The sequence below is a fragment of the Chiloscyllium punctatum genome, chromosome 14 (assembly GCF_047496795.1).
Source record: "Chiloscyllium punctatum isolate Juve2018m chromosome 14, sChiPun1.3, whole genome shotgun sequence".
Classification (NCBI taxonomy): domain Eukaryota; kingdom Metazoa; phylum Chordata; class Chondrichthyes; order Orectolobiformes; family Hemiscylliidae; genus Chiloscyllium; species Chiloscyllium punctatum.
The window spans coordinates 36,956,243-36,975,542 of NC_092752.1; positions in this window are offsets into that span (position 1 = coordinate 36,956,243).

Here is a 19,300-nt window from a genome sequence, read left to right on the forward strand (position 1 = left end):
CAGCCTTCGGCAGCAATGGGTTCTACAGATCCACCACCAACCTATTGAAGAAGTTCCTCCTCATCTCAGTTCTAAAGGGTTGTACCTAACCTTCACTGTGACAATTTGCTCGTGGGTTCTAGTCTATCTTACTCGTGAAAACATCTCTACATCCACTTTATCCAGGCCCCTCATGTGAGTTTTAATCAGCTCTCTACCTTGTCCTTTTAAACTCCATCAAGTACAGATCTTCAACTGTTCCTCATATGACAAGAACTTCATCGCCGGGATCATTCTTGTGAATCTCCTCTAGGCTCCCGTCAATGGCAACACATTCTTCCTTAGATAGAGTCCAAAACTACTCACAATATTCCAAATATGGTCTGACTAGAGCCTTATACATCCTGAGCAATATGTCTCCACTCTTATATTCCACTCTGCTTGAAATGAATGCTAACATTGCATTTGCCTTCACCTTCTAAGTATCAGCTGAACCTGCCTGTTAGCATGAAGATAATCCTGAACAGTGACACCCATGTCCTTTGTGCTTCAGATATTCGAAGCCTTTCCCTATTTAAAAACTGTCTATACCTCTATTCATCCTCCCAAAGTACACAACCTCAGATTTTCCCACACTGGATTCCATCTATCACTTCTTTGACTACTCTTCTAGCCTGTCCAAGTTTTTCGACAGCCGTCCTGTTTTCTCAACATTACCTATCCTTCCACCCATCTGTGAATTATCTACAAAACTTAGCAACAGTTCTCTCATCCAGATTGTTAATGTACGATGTGAATAGTCGTGGTCCCAACATGGACCACTGTGGAACTCTACGACTTACTGGCTGCCATCCTGAAACAGACCCCTTTATACCTCTGCCTTCTGTCAATCAGCTAATCTTGCTCCTGACACCATGAGCTCTGATCTTATTTAGTGGCCTTCTGTGAGGCACCCTGTCATAGGTCTTCTGGAATCCAAAATAGATCATATCTACTGGCTCTCCTTTGTCTAACTTGCTTGTTACTTCCTCAAAACATTTTAATAGATTTGTCAGGCATGATCTCTTGTTGACGAAGCCAAGCTGACTCAGCCCTATTTTACCAAGCAATCTCATCCATAATAATGGCCTCTAAAATCTTACCAATGACCGAGGTCAGGCTAACCGGCCTATACTTTCATGTTTTCTGCTCCCCTCCCTTGCTTACGAATAGTAGAGTTACATTAGCCATTTTCCAGTCCTTTAGGACCCTCCCTGACTCCAGTGATTCCTGAAAGATCACCACCAATACTTTTACAATCTCCTCAGCTATCTCCTTCAGAACCCTAGAGCATAAATTCATCTGGTCCGGGTGATTTATCTGCCTTCAGACCTTATAGCTTCCCCAGCACCTTCTACTTATTAATGGACACTACATTTACCTCTGCCCACTGACTCTCTTGAAGGCCTGGTTATGCTGCTCATGTCTTGTACTGTGAAAAATGATGCAAAATACCTATTCAGTTCATCTGCCATTTCTTTGTTCCCCAACACTACTTCTCCAGTCTCATTTTCCATTGTCCAATATACACTCTTGCCTCTCTCTTACTGTTCTGACAGCTAAAAAACCTCTTGCAATCTTCCTTTATGTTACTAGTCAGCTTACTCTCACATTGCAACTCCTCCTCTCTTATTGATTTTCTTTTTAGTCATCCTCTGCTGGTTTTCAAAGCTTCCCAATCTTTTGGCTTCCCGCTAATCTTCACCATGTGATTTTTTTTTTCTTTTGCTGTTATACTGTCTCTGATTTCCCTTGTCAGCCCACATTGCTTCATCCTCTCCACAATATGTTTCTTCTTCCTTTGGATGAATTTCTGCAATGCCTCCTGAATTATCCCCAGAAACTCCAGCCATTGCTGCCACACCATCTTCCTTGCTACACACCCATTCCAATCAACTCTGGTTAGCTTCCCTCATGTCTTTGTAGGTACCTTAACTATTGTAAGACTATTACATCTGATTTCAACTTTCTGTTTCAATCTGCAGGGTGAACTCTATCATATTATAGTCACTGGCCACAGGGCTTCCTGCCCCTTAAGCTCCCTAATGAAATCTGCCTTATTACACACCACCAAATCCAGAAGTTCCTGTTCCCTCAGGGGCTCTACCATAGGCTGCTCCAAAAAAAGTCTTGTAGACTTCGGATCTGCTACGCAACTTGGTGGGGTGACACAGTGGCTCAGTGGTTAGCCCTGCTGCCTCACAGCACCAGGGTCCCAGGTTCGATTCTAGCCTTGGCAATTGTCTGTGTGGAGTTTGCACATTCTCCCTGTGTCTGCGTGGGTTTCCTCCGGGTGCTACGGTTTTGTCCCACAGTCACAAAGATGAGCAGTCCAGGTGAATTGGCTGTGCTAAGTTGCCCATAGTGTTAGGTGCATTAGTCAGAGGGAAATCGGTCTGGGTGGGTTACTCTTCAGAGGGTCAGTGTGGACTGGTTGGGCCGAAGGGCCTGTTTCCACACTGTATGGAATCTAATCTAATCTTAATCTATCCTCATCAGACAGTCCCTTCAGCTGAGGAATTAGTTTGTTGAATTTCTGTTGCACCCTCTCTGAAAGTATATTTTTGTGTGGTTGAGGAAACCAAAAGTGCACACCATATTCTATGTGTGGTCTCATCAAGGCTGTCTATTATTGCAGTAAAAATCTTTACTCCTAAACTTCAATTTTCTTATAATAAAAATGAATGTACCATGTGCCTTCTTGATTGCATGTTACCTTTTGATTGAGGACATCTAACATCTTTGGAAATTTAACAGTCTCTCATTTTTTGAGAAATAATCTGTGTTTCTGAATTTCTCAACAAGTGATGACCTCATATTTTCCCTGATTGCATTCCACCTGCTAAATTAGTCCTCATTCACTTAGCCTTTCCAAATCCCCTTGAAACATCTTTGCAACCGTTTTGCAACTAATAACTCCACTTAGTTTTGAATAATATGCAAACTTGGAAATATTATATTTAATCCTCAGATCCAAATAATTAATATAGATTGTGAATAGCTGGGACATAAGTATTGATCCTGCGCTACCCCACTAATAACAACCTGTAAATGGCTCATTTATTCCAACTCTCTGCTTTCTGCCTTTTAACCAATCCATATCAGTACATTCTCCAAATCCGATCGTACATTATTACTTTAGTTTTGTTCACTAGCCTTTTGTGTAACAGCTAACAAAGTAATTTTCTGAATTATATCCTAACAACAGTGAATAAAAAAGTTCATTTGATATCATTTAGTAACATTTCTTTTGTTGAAATTCTGAAAGTAAAGCTGTTAGTGTGACAAAAGTAAGATGAAAAACCTCTTCAGATTCATATTTCTTATTGCACAAAAACAAAATCAGAAAGCACAGATAAGGAGGCCTGCTGTTAAATATGATAAAAACAATGACTGTAGATGCTGGAAAGCAAATACTGGATTAGTGGTGCTGGAAGAGCAGTTCAGGCAGCATCCAACGAGCAGCGAAATCGACTTTTCGGGCAAAAGCCAAATATACTAATCACAAACTCTTTCAGAAACAACATTGCATGCATCATACTATACCATCCCTGCTAAATCTCCTTCTATGTCTTTATTGTTTGCCTGTTTTCGTGCATAGGCTTAATTAACATGACAATTGCATTGTGCTCGTGGATGTTGTCTACATGGACTTCACAAAAGACATTTGACAAGATCCCTCATCGTAGTATGGTTTGAAAGATTAAGTCACATGAGATCCTCAGAGAATTGGCTTTGTCACAGAAGACAAAGGGTGGTTGTGGAGGGGTGTGTTTCGGACTGCAGGTCTGTGACCAGTGATGTTCCACAAGGACCAATGCTGAGACCTCTGTTGTTTGTAATGTATGGAAATGATTTAGATGAAAACGTAAGTGATCTGATTGGTATGTTTGCAGTTAACTTAAAAATTGCTGGAATTGTGGTTAGTGAGGAAGGTTATCAATGGATACCGCAGGATATAGACCAGTTGGAAAGTTCGGCAGAGAAATAGTAGATGGAGCTAAATCCAGACAAGTGATGCATATTGGGATGTCAAATGCAACTGAAGTGTATAGAGTGAATGCAAGGATACCTCAGAACATTGATATAGACAGATTGTGGGTGCAAGTCCATAGCTCCCTGAAAGTGGCAACAAAAGTGGAGAAGGTAAAGAAGGTGTACAACATGTTTGCCTTCATCAGTTAGGGTACTGAAAATAAAAGTTGGCAAGTCATGTTTAGTTAGGCCACATTTGGAGAGTTGTGTGCAATTCTGATCGCCACACAATAGGAAGGATCTGGTGGACTGTATAGAGGTCATCAGGATGTTGTTTGAACTGTACTGTATGAGCTATAAGGAGAGGTTGGGAAAATTTGAATTGTTTTTTACTAAAAGGTCAATGGCTAAGGGACAACCTGATAGAAGTATATGGAATTATGAGAAACATAGGTGGATAGTCAGATTCTTGTTCCCAGGGTGGAAATGTCAAATACTAGGGGGCATAGGTTGTAATTGAGTGGGGGAAAGTTTAAAGGAGATGTGTGTAGCATGTTCTTCACATAAAGGTGGTAGATGGCTGGAATGCAGTGCCAGAGGAGATGTTAGAAGCAGATACATTAACAATATTTAAGAGGCATTTAGATAGACACATGTCCAGGCAGGGATTAAAGGATATGGACCACACGGGGGTAGTTTAGAATGGCATCATGGTCAGCACAGACATATTGGGCCGAAGGGCCTGTTTCTATGCTGTTTTTTTTAATGTTTGTACAGGTGGGAAATTCAGCAGCTCCAATGACCATCTCATAGTCGGACGATCTTTTGCAAGAAGGAAACCGAGATTGTTCAGAGAAATGGAAGATCTCTCTGGGAGTCTAACAATCAAAATTCTGAAAATCTGAACCAGAAAGAGAGAGAATGCCAGAAATTCTCTGCAGCTCAGGATGTATCTGTGGAGTGTGAAAGAGGATTAGTGGGACGGATTTTCCGAGGAGTGACAATCTCACACAGCTGTATCTTGTAGGCCTGCTCCATTTGCCATCTTTCATGCTTCTATCAACAAAGAAATACAGAAAGTTACTTTTTTTGGAACTGGCGAGTAAGTTTCGCTGTGTTTTTTGAGCACCATGTGCCAGTATACAGATTCATCTTAGTTCTGCAAGACTGATCCATGGCAGGACTGAGTGAGTAGGTTAAGTACCACTGTTAGCCTCTCATGCCCTCTTGACCTGGGTGGCTCTGCTATCATAAACAGTTGAAGAGTCTTACTTACAGATAAGAAGCAGGCACACTCAGGGACAGGGAGCATACAGATACTTGCAGCAAGATAAATTCCAGATCGACTTCTCAACGTGCACATCACAACACATTGGTTTAACACACAAGATAAAGCAATCAACAGAGCAGGAGGAAGATCCACAAGGTTAGGGCAAGGGGTGGTAGAAGTTGACTTTAAATAGGCACTGCATTCCACTATAGATCCCATCTCAACTCCCGAAGATAGCGCTGCCATGTTGACAATAGGAGATTACCAGCAAGAAAGGAAAAGTCAAAGTGGCATCTCCTCACGACAAAAGTGAGACCATCTGAGACCCAACCAAGGGTAAAAATGTTTAAGCTGGACCTAGGCAACATCTCATTCAGGAAGTAGGAATTAATTTTGCTGAAGATAATTGATCCCTGACAGAATTTGACTAATGCCTAAATTGTGTGAATTACTTTGATTTCAACTTTATTCTGTTTTGTCAAGAAAATATCATTACGTTTTATATAGTTATCATTAGTATTGAAAAGGAACATTCTTAAGTGAACATTCCCAACAGTCCATTACTGCACAAAATTTACAGCCTGACTGAGCTCTTTACTAACATAGTGTCCTGTAATATGTCAGCTTGGCTTCATCAATAGGTCATCTGCTTTTCCTTGTTTCAAAAGACATGGACTATGTAGAAACCTGAGAAATTGATGATTCGATAGAAAGAAAACTGCCAAAAACAAATTCAGTGGTTTAGACAGCGATTAAGAATATGATTCCCAAACCTCCAGAATTGTCCTCAGTCTCCAGGGATTAAGCCCCTGATCCCTGTTGTGAGTATGCAGTGTTATTAAAAGTGCAGTTGGCCCCACTTTAAACAGGACACAGGCTATAGTCGGTGCACATAAGCCCCTAACAGGCAATCCCTCAAGTCAGACTGAGATTGCAGCCATTGGGTCTCACTTCTGATCCCACATGATCCTGGAGTCGTACCCGAACCAGGCTAGATCCACTATCTCTTCCATAGACAGGGCTGGCATTTGTCAGCAAGAGGAATACTTAGAATCTGGGCACAAAATGGTGCAAAGCTGCTTTATGAAGCTGAACTTGAAAACCTAAAATAAAATGTTAAAATGTATCTGGAAGCCTCTTCTGGCTCATAATGATCACTGAGAGCAGGTACAGTTGTTATAGCAAGGTTGCCTCACTCTGTCCAAAGTTTCAGGTTGAGTTCTGTTGATGTAATTGTGGCCAATGAGCATATTTAATGAAGGACCCCACCTCCTTTCTGTTGGTCTCTCATTCACCCGCTCAAAAGGTCAGGTGAATTGGCCATGTTAAATTGCCCATAGTGTTAGGTGCATTAGTCAGAGGGAAATGAGGCAGGGTGGGTTACTCGTCGGAAGGTTGGTGTGGACTTGTTAGGCCGAAGCGCCTGTTTCCACACTGTAAGGAATCTAATCTAATTTAATATAATCAAAAGAGTAAGTCAGTTTTGATTTGGCAGAGAATTTGAATGTAAGAATGTACTTTATCTAAATCCATGCCTTCATCACCCCTGGTATGCAATAATATTTAAAACTGGGCTGCATCCTTTCATTTTCATTTCATTTTCTTTGAACACATTTATTTATTACTTATAAAAAATATTGGAATCGGGAGCAAAGGCTGTGTAACTGGAGGAAGCATTTGGAAGTAACAAAATATCTGATTAAACTTCCAGAATGTCATCCTGCAAGAGTTGACAGCACTGGTAAACTGCAGACATTTTCTAATCAATCTGTTCAGAGCTGTTACTATACAGCTCTGGAACAGGTATGACGTGAGCCTTGTTCTCCTCATTTAGAGGTAGGGTCACTGCCACTGCACCACTGTAAAACAAGTCAGTTATATCCTTCATCTCGAGAACCATTTTGCAAAATCAAGGGCATGCATACACCTAAAAATTGAAAATGCATGTGGTTAAAGTGGAGAGGCTAGGTCAATGGCAGTGAGGAATGTAAAGTTTGTGCAACCCTGTCCTTTCAATGATTTGTTAACACAGTTAATGCTATCCACATCTTCACTGACTGCACATCTCTTGCAAGAATACTGAAAGGATTCTGGATTAGTGGTGCTGGAAGAGCACAGCAGTTCAGGCAGCATCCAAGTAGCTTCAAAATCGACGTTTCGGGCAAAAGCCCTTCATCAGGAATAAAGGCAGTGAGCCTGAAGCATGGAGAGATAAGCTAGAGGAGGGTGGGGGTGGGGAGAAAGTAGCATAGAGTACAATGGGTGAGTGGGGGAGGGGATGAAGGTGGTAGGTCAAGGAGGAGAGGGTGTTGTACTCTATGCTACTTTCTTCCCACCCCCACCCTCCTCTAGCTTATCTCTCCACGCTTCAGGCTCACTGCCTTTATTCCTGATGAAGGGCTTTTGCCCGAAACGTCGATTTCGCTGTTCCTTGGATGCTGCCTGAACTGCTGTGCTCTTCCAGCACCACTAATCCAGAATCTGGTTTCCAGCATCTGCAGTCATTGTTTTTACCTCGAATACTGGAAGGAGCCCATTCTACAGGAAACCAGCCAGCAGCATCTCTTAAAAGGAGAACTGTGTTCTGGTTGCACAAAGTAATAGTGATCATTGAAATGCTGACAGAACATAGGCACCAGAGTTCAAACTTATTACAGGCATTGGTGCAAAAAAGTCACAGATAGTAGGGAAGCAACCAAGTTTCTGGCAAGAATGCAGTGGGAAAAGGTCATCAACTAAATCAAAGCTGAGAAGATTGCAGTGACAGAAGAATTTTAAATGATGTGACTAATTTAATCACAGCCAGAGAATTAATTACTGCTCCTGCACCATTACCTCTGGTGTCCTTCAAGAATTGATCCTAAGCCCCTTCCTTCTTCTCATCACCTAAAGCCCACCACCTCTTCCAACCCCTCCTCTATTGCTAAATCCCTTCATGGCATGTGAGCATCTCTGGCTAGACCAGCATTGATTGTGCATCTCAAACTAGCTTGAGATGGTGATAGTGGGCCATCTTCTTAAACTGCTGTAGTCTTTATCTAAAGTCTAATATTGGATGAGCTGGAGTTCCCTCCTATTAAATACTGGGAAAATCCCATAATCCTCTGAGATAGCTGTACTCCTCTAATTGTTCCCTTTTCTGCATTCACCATAACTGCTCCACCACTGGTTGCTATGCTTTCATCTGCCAAAACCCTAAGCTCTGAATTTCTTCCCTAAACATCATTGTCTTTTGCTTTCTTTCTTCCTTTAAGATGTTTTTTGAAAGTCTACCTTTCTGCCTGAAGCTTTGGTCTGCTGATCTATTTGTGTGACTCAGTGGCATACATTAATTTATAAAGGTTCTGTGAAGTGCCTTGGGACATTCTGTTATTTTAAAGGCGTTATGTAAATTTAAGTTATTGCCATTGTTGACTATTGTCAGGGAGAACATCTTTCTCATCACAAATACAGTACTCACAGCCTCATCAACTCCAAAACTAAAACGACAAATCAAACAGCCATGGAGAGCTCCAGCCTGTGCCCAAGATCCTGTGGAGTATCCTCAATACAATCTCAGTTTCCTTCACCTTCCCAAACTGTAACCATAGACGAAAACGTGATACAAGTATAAGGACAAGCAAATTAACAAAACAGGAATTAACAATGAAAGATTGCAACATGAAGATTATTTCATTCACAAATTGAGTTTCCCATTTGGATTAGGCATTGACCTTGTACTTGTTACTGTGCTTTACAAATTATATCACCTGGTTTGAATAAAGTTAATTCCGAGAACTGATACAGAATGACAGAGTCATGGTTACTGCTGAGGTTTTACAAACAGACCAGCAGTTGCAAATCAGTTTTAAGTTATGAGAATGGAATCCCCTTCTGATTGTAAGCAGATTGCATAGCTGGAATATTTATCAATCAATGGCACCTTTGCACCATGGGGAAACCTTACACCATCTTATCCTGTCTCTCTCGGTCAGCATGGAAGTTAATTGAAGTATTTCTTCTGATGCAAAGAACTGCAGTGAGTGTGGCCAAATGTGAATTGGTGCTGATGTTACCTCTTGCAATCTGTGGTAGAAAGGTCTAGTGTAAAGATTGCCTTTGAAACCACAGGAGGTGCTTGCCATGCCCTTAACAAAAGCAGATGAAAACAAAGTGCTGAAGAAACTCAGCAGGTGTGGCAGCATCCTTGGAGAGAGAAACAGAGTTAATGATTCAAGCCCAATATGACTCTTCGGGGGACGACATAATAGGGGTCTGGAAAATTATGTTTATCTTATTCATTAATGAAGGGAATGAGGAACCAATGATAAAGACGATGACAGTTCCCAGAACAAAAGACAGAGTGAGTACTAATGATAGTAGAGGTGGGATATATATGCAAAATAACCGTTAATAATTAAATGTGAACAGCAGAAAATACATCAGCTCTGCTGAGAACAAACTCATATAAGCAAGGCATAAGGGAGGAAGGGGCTGTAATCAAAATGGAGGACAGCGTACAAGCTCTGATGTTGTTGAACTCAATGTTTTTGAGTGACTAAGTGCTGTTCCTCCAGCTGTTGCACTTCACTGGAGTATTTTTAGCATGAAATAGTATCATGAGAACAAGATGTTGTATTGAGACAGCAAGCAACTATACGGTCATTCTTATTCACAGAGCAGAGGTATTCCACAAAGCGGTCACCCCATCGGCCTTTGGAAGAGGAGACTGCATTGTGAGCAGCAAATACAGTAGGTTAGATTTAAAGAAATATAGTCAGCTCTGCTTTAACACGTGTTTCTTGGACGTGATTTGGCTTTAATATGATTGAAGACTTTAGACTGCAATTTGTAGAACTCAAACTTTCCTCACCTATATTGGCTGTAACGTGATTCCGGCCCCATTAGTTTAAATTGCGTGGCTATTGTGTGATTTTCTTATAAAGCAAGATTGCATGGGAATGGAACTATTGTGTTATATCAGAGCTGACTACACAAGCAAACTGCTGTGCTACATCTGGAAGGTGTGTTTGTGGCCTTAGACAGTAAGGACGTAAAACAGCAAGTGCTTTCCCTATGCAATTTCATGGGAGGGAGCAGGGTTGGGATGAGGAAGAGTTCAGAATGATGGAGAAATGGGTTAGTGTGTTGCAGAGGGAATGGTAACTGTGGAATGCTTTTGTTCACGGGTGCAGTTTTGACTGGACAGATGATATAGCATTTTCACAGATTTATTTGGAAATTGGGAACATTCTCTGTCCAGTCCTATGCTGACTTTGTGCACCAAAAAACATGCACCACATAGCTATCATCCTAGGCTGTAATATACTAGCAACGGAGAAACTAATGTTTGTTCCAATAATGCAAAATGTGATGGATAAACTTACAGAATGAAATGTTACTAGTCAATTTAAGTATGGATAACTGTAAGGGGAAGTTTTTGGCAGGAAAGCTAAGAAGGCCACATACAACTGACTGAAGATCGATTCCCGCCTTGGGTAACTGTCAGTGTGGAGTTTGCACATTCTCCTCGTGTCTGCGTGGGTTTCCTCCAGGTTCTCCAGTTTCCTTCCACAATCCAAAGATGTGCAGGTCAGGTGAATTGGCCATGCTAAATTGCCCGTAGTGATAGGTGCATGAGTAAGGGGTAAATGTTGGGTGAGGGAATGGGGCTGGATGAGTTACTCTTCGAAGGGTCGGTATGGCCTTGTTGGGTCAACTGGCCTGTTTCCTCAATGTGGGTAATCTAATCTTTAAAAAAATACTGGCAAAATAAAGAAAGAAAGGTTTGGGGCCAATCAGGGGTAAAATCCAAAGATTGTCAGTGTGTCAGATACATGATTTGATAAACTATTGTGGAGATGCCAGTCTCTCATTTAAATATACTATGAGTTAAAAGTTTTAATTAATGCTGACTTCTGGCTTTATGAGGCAGGTTCCAGATTTCCCAAACTGGGTGAACCACACCAGGGTCAACACGGTGAGAGCACAGCAGGAGTTCATTGCTTCGCAGAATTGACAGGCAGGAAGACCTTTAAAAGAATGAAATTTCAAATCTCTCTCTCTGCCTGTGTGAAAGCTTGTGCCACACCCAGAATTTATTCTGGTAGCATGCTTTTACCTTTTACAGCTGACTTCCAACATTTTGTTCGGAGGTTCAGTTGTCTTGGATTTTTCTCACTTAGACTTGCAATTCCCTGCTGTCACTCCTCGCTGCAACATGGGAGCACTTTGCACAGCTCTACCTTGAAACTCAGGTAAGGAACAAGAGGAGTTCACCTGCACCAGAAAGAGCAAGGAAAACACCAACAGCAGCAATTGCTGCTTTCTACTCAGCCACATAACACTTCAGAGATGAAATGGATAGACCGCTCTAACTCACCATAATCCATTTCTGTTCAATGATTTAAAGCAAAAATGCAAAATTCTTCAGATGGTGCTTTCTGACAAAAGAACAAAAGAAAAGTACAGGACAGGAACAGGCCCGTTGGCCCTCCAAGCCTGTGCAAATCATCATGCCCAAACTGAACTAAAAAAACAAACCTTTTGCCTGTATTCATAATATTTTCTCTCCTTACAGATGCTGCCAGACCTGCTGAGATTTTCCAGCATTTTCTCTTTTTTGGCTTTTGCCCTTATTCGGTCCGTATCCCTCTATTTCCTCCCTATTCATGTAACCATCCAGGTGCTCCTTAAATGTCACCAATGTTCCACCGCCTCTTCTGGCAGTGTGTTCCAGGCTACTAACACTCTCTGTGTGAAAACCTCCCTCACATATCTCTCTTAAACTTTCCCCCTCTCAAATTGAACCTTGCATTTGAAACCTCAACTGTGGGAAAAAGCCTCTGACTATTTAACTTTTCCTCATAGCCAATGCACTTGAGACTGGGCAATATCCTAGTGAATCTTCTCTGCATTCTGTCCAAAGCTTCCATGTACGTCCTTCTGGTAGTGTGGTGACTAAAACTGCACACAATACTCCAAATGCAGCCTAACAAGGATTTTATTTGGCTGCCACATGGTTTGCCAACTCTTGTACTCCAAGCCCCTGTGCCTTCTTAATCATCTTGGCCATCTGTGTTGCCATTTTTAGGGACCTGTGGAACTACACACCCAGATCCATCTGTAAGTTAATGTTCCTAAAGGTTCTGCCATTTACAGTATAAATCACATCTAAATTTGACCCTCCAAAACGCATCACCTCACATTTGTCTGGATTAAACTCCTTCTGCCTTTTCTGTGCCCAAGTCACCAATCTATCTATATCTTATTGTATCCTTCCAAAATCATCAGCACTATCAGCAATTCCACCAATATTCATGTCACCTGCAAACTTATTAATCAGACCACCCACATTTTCCTCCAAATCATTTCTATATACTATCAACAACAGAGGCCCTGTGGAACATCACTAGTTACCAGTCTCAATTCTGAAAATTACCTTTCCACCATTACCCTCTGTCTTGTATGACCAAGTCAGTTTTGTATCCATCTAGTCAGTGCACCCCGAATCCCATGTAATTTTAGTTTTTGCACCAATCTGCCATGTGGGACTTTAGCAAATGCCTCTCTCAAGTCCATATAAGCTACATCCACAGCCCTTTCTTCTTCAATTATCTTTGTCACCTCTTCAAAGCTTTCTATCAGGTTGGTGAGACATGACCTTCCCTGTACAAAACTATGCTGCTTGTCACTAGCTAGTCCATTTTCTTCCAAATGTGCATATATCTTGTCCCTCAGTATCTTCTCCAAGAGCTTCTCCACCAAAGATGTCAGGCTCACTGGCCTACAATTTCCTGGATTATCCCTGCTTCCTTTGTTAAACAAGGGAACAACATTGGCTAATCTCCAGTCCTCTGAACCCTCGCCTGTAAAACCATTCCACATTAAAAAAAAATCACAATGTTGGCAAAGACAATGGAAAGCAAATGCCTGATTCAGAATATAAAAATGATGGAATAGGTTAAGAGTTTAAGGAAAAGATGATAAATATTGTGTGAGACTTGTATAAAGGACGAATGAGTAAGTCTCAAGTTATGTGGTCTACATGTCACATATCTTGTGATGAAGTGCAATTTTGAAATTGTATACCATCTCTCCTATGGGTGGAACATGCAAAGACCACTTTCATTTTTGATCCTAGAATTACAAAGGGAAAAGATATCAAAACAGTGAGAGGGGATGCTAACCCACCTACCCTGCACACTACATGCAATTTAGCATAGCCAATCCACCTAACCCTTTGGGCTGTGGGAGGAAACTAGAGCATCCAGAGGAAACCCACACAGATGTGGGGAGAATGTGCAAACTCCACACAGACAGTTGCCTGAAAGCAGAAACAAACCTGGATCCCCAGCATTGTGACGCAGTTGTGCTAACCACTTAGCCACCATGCTTAGCCCAAGTTTCTCTATCAAAAGATTTCTCATCATTTCAAAGCTGAATGCCTGCTTGTCTCTCGAATGATTTTCCATCACAGACTAACTGTATCCGGAAAATTCTCTATCTAAGTCCTCTGTAGTCCCCTAAGAACTCTAAGTAATTTCCTCTCATTTTGAAGTTTTTGTAGTTTTTCCTTCAAAATGAATGGTCATCTCCAAACACACAGACCTACACATCCAACTCAGTAGCCGAAAATCCCAAAGTCACAGCAAATGACTCATATATATGCAATCTGACCATTCTTTAAGACAATGCTGTTGAATGGTAACATCTTCCTGGTCTCTCTTTGTCTCATGTTGAACTTAGTCGAGAGACTCTTTCGACTTGCAGCCTATTATCTCTTCTCGGCAATTTGAAACATTTATTTTGTTGTAGGTTATCTCAATGGATTCCTTCTTCTTTTGTGGACTTCACCATGAGTCTCGAAAAGCCAGTGAAATGTTCTACTGGCTGCTCCTTGACTGCTTGGTCATTAACAGTTTGTGTCTGGACCAATGGTTTGACAACGGCTCGTTTTTGAACTAGTTGATCCTGGGAAATAGCATAACTCCTTCTAAATCTCTGAAGAACTTTGTTCAGCCTAGTCTAACGCCAGCCATTCCACAGCATGTTGCATTGATGTAACTTATTACATTCCCATGCTTCTAATAGATATTTCACCTGTGGCACACTGTCTCATCTCTGTAACCTGCAGCTCCTGCTTCTTCCACTGTGCAGTACTGCACGTAGTATTCCATTTTAAGGTAATGCTGTATCTTAAGAATGGTCAGCCCCATAAAATCCAAGCTTGCATTCTGTTTGGTCTGTTTCTGATATTGAATCTACTATGAAGTATTGCATCGTTTTTATACCTTTTCTCAGTGTGTTGAATAATCTTATTACTGCAAAAGTATTTAAGATCTATATCATTTCATATAGCTTTAAACCTTCTCTTCCTTAAGCTTTAATCTGCTTTTTTAAAGCTTGTAATCTTGTACTCACAATTGCTGATTTATGTTGAATGACTGTGTAGCTTGTTAGAATCTGTGTAACTTTATTTCACCAACAGGTATTATAACCTCTTCATTTATGTAAAAATGTATTGAATTCTTCAATAAATCTTCAAATTGTATCACGTATTGTTCTGTGGTAATTTACTACGTTCACGTTTTCAATATCTGTTTACTTGCAATGCTGTATCTCTGAATTGCTAACTGGATTTCTCAAGTTTCCCAGGGTTCTACAAATGTTTTAATAATCCAGATTGGCGGATACCCATTTTGTCCAGGTTTTTCCTGCATCACACAGCCAAAATGGAGACTTCCTGTTTCTACCCAGTCAAATGGACATTTTTCTGCCTTTCGTTGTCTCAAATTGGGGACATGATGGCCTAGTGGTATTATCGCTAGACTGTTAATCCAGAGGTCCAGGTAATGCTCAGGGAACCTGTGTTCATATCCTGGCACAGCAAATGTTGGTATTCAAATTCAGTAAAAATCAAGAATTAAGAGTCTAATGATGACCATGAATCCAGTGTTGATTGTCAGGAAATAACCCATCTGCTTCACTAATGTCCTTTCGGGAGGGAAACCCCCATTTTTAACTGGTCTGGCCTATATGTGACTCCAGACACACAGCAATGTGATTGAGTTTTAACTACCCTCTCAGATGGGCAGGTAATAAAAGCTGGCCTAGACAGTGACACCATCATTCTGTAACTGAGCAAAAAAAACTGACTGCAGCATGTGTCCTGTCCACAGTTAATATTCTCAAAAACATGGCATCCAAGCCATAGTCCTGAAGGGGGTTTGGAGCTAGCCACTGAAAAGGTATATTTCAAGCTCTTACTCTGCCTTATTGTGGAGTGAACATCTGGCTCCACATCAAATATGTGACTATGACTATAGGTCTCAATATCCTTCCTTCCCCACTTATCTTGAACCTCATTTTCTAGTTAGTTTCCCGACAGTGTGGAAACAGGCCATTTGACCCAACAAGTCCACACCAACCCTCGAAAGACTAACCCACCCAGACCCATTCCCCGACATTTACCCCTGACTAATGCACCTAACACTATGGGCAATTTAGCATGACCAATTCACCTGATCTGCACATCTTTTGGATTATGGGAGGGAACCAGAGCACCCAGAGGAAACCCACGCAGAGACGGAGAGAACATGCAAACTCAGACAGTGGCCCAAGGCAGGAATTGAACCCGGATCCCTGGTACTGTGAGGCAACAGTGCTAACCACTGAGCCACCATGCCACCCATTTTCTAGCTTGGCTGATGCCTGAGCTGTGCAAACCTCATACCCTCTGGGGCTGGGCAGCTGTATCTGAGATGGCGACAGGTGCCTGAAGGCTGCCAGCAATGAAGACTGGCAGACTCAATTCCTCTCACTGGTCTCTTCATGCATGTGCAGCTTGTATTGTACAAAGACTAAGGCCAAACCACTCTGATTCAATGTCTGGGCACAATGAGAATACTTACTACTTTACACTACTAAGTTTTCTTGCAATGCAAGATAAGAAATAAAAGGCATGCCATAACATGAAAGTAAACTGATTTAGATTGTATTATGGAATGGCTGCAGCACAGAGTCCTTTTAGCCCATCATGCCTGCCCTAGGCACTCTGCAAGACTAACACAGCTAGTTCCACTCTGTTGTCTTTCCCTGTAGCTCTACAAATCCTCCCACTTCACATTCTCATCTAAATGGCTTTGCAAGACAGGAATGACCTCTGCTTCACCACATTCTCAGGCAGTGCATTCAGATACTAGCTAATTGCAAGGTGAAATATTTTCTCCTCAAATCAATAGTGCTTCTTGAGCAGTTCACCTTAAATTTGTGTCTTCCGATCTTCGACTTTTTTTAAAGAATCCCTATGGTACGGAAACAGGCCATTTGGCCCAACACGTCCACACCGACCCTCTGAAGAGTATTCCATCCAGACCTATTCCCCTCCCCTTTTCCTTTATATTTCCCCTGGTTTTTGTGACAATGAGAACAACATTTCTCTGTCTACCATGTGAGGATCCCTCATGATTTTGTGCAAATTTACTCTTCTGAAAGAAGGACACACTAAATTTTCCTCTGCCCTGGAATCATTCATCTTTATAGCCCCCTTTCTACTGCCTTGATCTCCTTCCTAACAAGACAAGGCACTTTCTAGGGTCAAAATGATGTGAGATGCTGGTTCACCATAATTTTCTTTTTGAAATCTGTGTCCGTATTTATTTATAAAACACAGGATCCAGCAAATCTTGTTAACGGCTTTCTTATACTGCCAGACCGTCTTCAATTTTATTTGTGTATATATTCCCCCTAGGTGTCTCTCTATTATTGTATTCCTCTTTAGTACTGTTTCCTCTCCTTTACCTTGCCTCTCCTCTTTCTCGGGAACAAAATATTTCACTTCACGTTTCTCTGCGTTAAATTTAATCTGCCACTTGTTTGTATGTTTTATCAGCTTTTCCATGGCCTCTTGAAGCCTTTCACCATCCTCCTCACAGTTCACAATATTTCTGAGTTTTATGTGGTTTGCAAAATTTGAAGGTATGTGCCTTAGAACCTAGTCAAGATCATTAACGCAGTATAAAATATTAGTTCGAGCACTGATCACTGGGGAACCCCACTATTTATAATTCCCTACTCCCATAAACTGCAGCCTATCACCAGTAAAGAAGCAAGGAAGGTGGAAGTATGAAATAAAAACATAAAATGCTGGAAAGATTCAGCAGTTCGGCAGTAGCTGTGGTGAGAAGCAGACTTTCAAGTCAAAGAGAGTTCATTTCTGTTAAATTTGTTTCTTCCAACATTGTCAGTTGCCATTTCAGCTCACTATTGTTTTCTGTTTCCTCTCATTCAGCAAGGTTTGTATCCATGTTGCAATGGTCCCTGTCATTACATGTGGTTCCACTTTGCTGTCAAGTCTATTATGCGGCATTTTATCAAAAGGGTGGCTCAGTAGTGCCTCACAGTACCCAAGACCCAGGTTCGATTTCACCGTCAGGCAACTGCTAGTGTGGAGTTTTCACATTCTCCCTGTATCTGAGTGGGTTTCCTCTGGATGCTCCAGTTTCCAAAAATATGAAAGTTAGGTGGATTGGCCATGCCAAATTGCCCCATGGATGTGCAGGCTAGGTGGATTAGGTATGGGAATTGCAGGGTTATAGGGATAAGGTACACTAGGTGTGGACGCTCATTGGAGGATTGGTGTGGACTTGATGGGCCAAATGGTCTGCTGTAGGGATTCCATAAAGTAAATGATTCAACAGAGTCATTTGAAAGTTCATATACAGAACAAACTCAATTATCCGAACATCAATTACTCAAATTTTGGATTATCTGAATAAAATCTCAAGGTCTCCTAAATGTTTCCTTTGTTTACGATCATATCAGTTATTCGAACAATCAGTTATCTGGACAAATACTTCCCACCCGTCTCGGTCAGATAATCGAGGTTATTCAGTACATCACATCAACCATGTTCCCCTTATCAACACTCTCTTTTAACCTCACTTAAAGATTGCTGACAAACGAACTGAGCACATACAGTCTATGAAAAATATTCTCGTGTAAACAAAATATTCTCTTCATTTCTTCATATAATAGCATTTCAGATTTATTTGCTTTCTAAGATGGAGGTAATGGGACCAATTTTCAAATTAAGCACTTGAACAGTAACCTGCCGGAGAGGATTATTCAGTTGTGGTAGGAGATATCTGATTTGGCAGTCAGTTTCTATAAGAGCTAAGTGCAGGGGTTTGTCTTGCGATGGTAGTGTCCCAACCTCTGGAACCAGGAGACCTGTGTTTAAGTTCCACTTTCACTAGAGCAGTGCAACATCATCCGCAAACAGGTTAATTAGGGAAAAGTCTATAAGTGTTGAGTGATCATTACTTTTAGATATTTAAGCAATTATTTCAATATTCAAATTTTTTTTCTCTTAGTCTCATTTAATCTAATTTTTCTCCCTTTTCTCTTGTTCTCATTGAGATAAAATTCCATAGGTCTCACCTGTGCTAGGAGATTTCTTTGTGTTGTCCTGGCTATGTTCCTGAACACACCCTCTATCAGCTTAAACCTTCCCATTATCAGACTTCATCCTCATAACATTAACCTTGAGCTATTCCTCTAACCATTCATCTGCCACTGACACCATTAGCCTTGGTCATGCCCTCCATCATCATCAATCATTCCCCTATCATCCTATCAGACCTGTAGCACTCAAGTCTCAGAACTGTACCATTTATTCTATCTATATCTGTAAATTTGTCCTCAATCATGTTTGAGCTAACTTCTGTAGATATTCAACTTCTTTCTTGTGTTCTCTAGCTTCTTTCCTTCATTCCTCATGAGCCCTGGTAGGTCCAGCATGACCCACCTGTCTTCCTTTAGGCAATAATGGTCTGATGCCCTTTGCATTGCTAGAACCCTCCCTCTACTTCTCCTTCCCTTCTTCAGTCAGTCACATTCTTGTTCTCCTTCCATAGCCATCACCAAACCTCAATCAAGGCCTCCTCTCCCCGGTTCAACATAGCTCTCCATATAAGAAAAGCAGTCTCTACACAGTCCTAATCCCCTCAGAAGATGGCAGCTACCAGCTGCACACTATCTTGAATTAGTGGTGAA